The sequence below is a fragment of the Phoca vitulina genome, unplaced genomic scaffold (genome assembly GCF_004348235.1).
Source record: "Phoca vitulina isolate PV1807 unplaced genomic scaffold, GSC_HSeal_1.0 scaffold75, whole genome shotgun sequence".
Taxonomy (NCBI): Eukaryota; Metazoa; Chordata; class Mammalia; order Carnivora; family Phocidae; genus Phoca; species Phoca vitulina.
In genome coordinates, this window is record NW_022589778.1 from 5358761 (window position 1) to 5362140 (window position 3380).

Here is a 3380-nt window from a genome sequence, read left to right on the forward strand (position 1 = left end):
CATGATTACATTGTGGTAATTGCCCTGGCATCGAGAGCAGAAACCAGAACACTAGAGAGGTTGAAGATGACTTTATAGAGGAAGTCTTAGCGTTTTGGCAGATGGAGAAGTAGGCTTATGTCTGGCCAAGAAACCATCATAATGAGGAGAGATAAGAGCAACATAATGTTAGCATAAAAGTGACACTGAAAGAAAAAAAATATATTTAATGGAAGTAGAGTTAACAGACAGTGTTATATTAGTTTCAGGTATACCACATAGTGATTCAACCTAAATATATTTTTAAATAGGCTTTTTATTTTAGACTTACAGAAAACTTGTGAAAATAATAGAGAGAGCCTGCCTCACACAGGTTGCCGAGAGAAGAGCTGCCTCCATGTCTGCCCACCAGTGGATGGTCATGGGGACCTGCTCCAGCTTCCGGATCGAGAGGAGCAGGCAGACATACATCACTGAGCCCAGTAACCTGAAGGTCACAACTCCTGCGATAAGGGGCTGGTTCACTGCAAGACTGTGGGTGTGGAGCCCGGGGGGACAGAAGGCAAAGGAGGAGTGGTGATTGTAAGTGCAGATCCCTCCAGGAAAAGCCTGCCAACCTCCTACATGCAGACCACCATTAACAAGAATGCTCCGGCCACCCTCAGCAACATCAGACACATGATCCACAAGAAGAGTTACAGCCCAGATCTGTGCGTGATTGCAGTTTGCAAAGCCAGCGCCATCCTGTGCGGCCAGAAGCCTGTGATGGTGAAAAGGAGGGAAGCCCGCCCCACCAAGAGCTCCAGAGCACCCGCCTCCCCCCACCCCGCCCACCTCCAAAGCAATAAAGATGTCAACCACCTAAAAAAAAAGTGCAGAGAGATTCCACATATACCCCATTCCCAAATTCCCCTATTATTCTATTAGTATGATAAAATTGTCACAATTAATGAAGCAATATTGACACCTTATTAACTAAAGTCAATACTTGAGTCCAGTTTCCATAATTTTTACCTATGTCTTTTCTGGTCTGGGAACCAATCCAGGATACTACATTGCATTTAGTCATAATGCCTCCTTAGGTTCCTTCTGGCTGTGACAGTGTTTTTCATTGTTTTTGATGACCTTAAAAGTTTTGAGGCATACTTGTCAGGTAATTAGTAGAATGCCCCTTGTGTAGCATTGGTCTGTTTTCTTCAATAGATGTTTTGATGATATGTCTATCACTTTTGATGTTAACCTTTATCACTTGGCTTAGACAATGTTTGTCAGATTTCTCTACTGCTACTCTTTTCCCCCCTCTTTTCATCCTGTTTTGGATGTTTTTGGAAGAGAGTGGCCCTGCATAGCCCTAGTCAAAGAGTGGGGGAGTTATATTCCACCTCCTTGAGTGTAAAGTAGCTACATAAATAATTGGCAATTCTTCTGCATGATCAATTTGTTTATTGTTGCCATTTGTTTATTTATTCAATCATTTATGGATATCAGTATGGACCCATGGATATTTATTTTATACTTCATATTATGATCCAATAGTCCTAAATTATTCCAGCCTTGGCCATTGAGAGCTCCTTCAGTTGATTCCTCTGTCCCTTTGACTTATTCCTTTCATTATTATTCCCCCCCACCCTTTACTTTCTGGCACACTGAATGCTTCAGGTTCATCCTGTATTTTTTGTCTTTTTTATTCTGTCCTAGAATTTGCCATTTCTCCAAAGATTCCTGGCTCCTTGTATTGGAGAATGGTATTAGAAATCAAGATCTGGAGGCTAGGTGTACTTGTCTCTGCTACAGTCATTGCTTGCAGGCTTGATGGAGAAAGGAAATATGTATGTATAAACTAAACAGCATAGATGCATATTTAAAATATATATATGTAACTATATCAATACTGCGCTAAACATGAGTTCGTACTCACACGCCCAACTTCGGTGTCATACCATGAATCATTCTAGACTTCTTCTCTTGTGGATTCTTTGGGATTTTAGGCATAGTAATTATGTCAAATAATAGTTTCACTCCTTCCTTTCCAACATGTATAGCTTTTATATACTTTTCTTGTTATATTGTACTAGCTAGGGCTTCCATTAGGTATTGATTGGGAATGATGAGAAGACATCCTTGACTTCTTCCTGATCTTAGGGAGGAAGCATTCAGCTTCTCTCCATTAAAACTGATGCAGAATGTAGGTTTTTGTTAGTTGTTCATTGTCAAGTTGAGAAAGTTCTCTCTATTCCTGGTTTTCTGACAGTGTTTTTTTTTTTTTAAATCATAAGTGTTAGACTTTGTCAAATGCTTTTTGGGTGTTGATTGATAATATCACATTTTTCTTTAGCCTGTTGATATGATAGATTACATTAACTGATTTTTGAATGTTGACGCTTTCTTGCATACTTGGAATGAATTTCATTGGTTGTAGTGTTTAGTTCTTTTTAAACATTAGCAAATTGAATCCAGTAATATTTAATTGGGGATTTTGTGTCTATGTTTATGTGAATTATTCTCTGCAGTTTTTGTTTTTTGTTTTTTTGGTAATGTTCTTATCTGATTTTGTTAATAGGGCAATGTTGTCCTTATAGAAGGAGTTAGGAAGTCTTCCCTCTGCTTTTATTTTCTGAACCAGATTATGAAGAATGAGTATTATTTCTTCCTTAAATGTTTTGTAGAATTCACCAGTAAAACCATTTGGGCTTGGTACTTTCCTTTTTGGGAAGTTTATTAATTATTGAGACAATTTCTTTACTAGATAGGGTTTTTTCAAGTTATTTATTTCTACACACCTGAGTTTTAGTAGTTTGTATCTTTCAAGAAATTGGTCCATTTCACCTAAGTTATCCAATTTGTGGGCATGAGGTTGTTCATAATATTCCTTTTATTATCCTTTTATGTCCTTGAGATCAAGAGTAATGAAAACTCTTTTCTTTCTGATATTGTTAATTCGTGTCCTTTTTTCCTTTGTCATCATTTAAAAAAACAGCTTTTCTATATTGTTTGCCTGTTTTATTTATTTTTAAATTTTTTTAAGATTTATTTATTTGAGAGGGAGAGAGAGCATGAGAGAGGAACAGAGGGAGAAGCAGACTCCCCACTGAGCAGGGAGCCCAACATGGGACTCGATCCCGAGACTCCAGGATCACGACCTAAGCTGAAAGCAGCCACTTAACCGACTGAGCCACCCAGGTGCCCTGTTTGCCTGTTTTAAATTTCATTGAATTCTGCTCTAATTTGTTGTTGTTGTTGTTGTTAAAGATTTTATTTATTTGACAGAGAGAGAGAGACAGCAAGAGAAGGAACACAAGCAGTGGGGCGGCAGGCAGAGGGAGAAGCAGGCTTCGATGCAGGGCTTGATCCCAGGACCCTGGGATCATGACCTGAGCCGAAGGCAGACACTGAATGACTGA

General features: G+C 38.8%; 1 pseudogene; it reads left to right on the forward strand.

The window, feature by feature from the left end:
• The first annotated feature begins 300 nt into the window (after positions 1 to 300).
• On the forward strand, positions 301 to 1237 carry LOC116625253 (annotated as a pseudogene).
• Positions 1238 to 3380: the final 2143 nt, after the last annotated feature.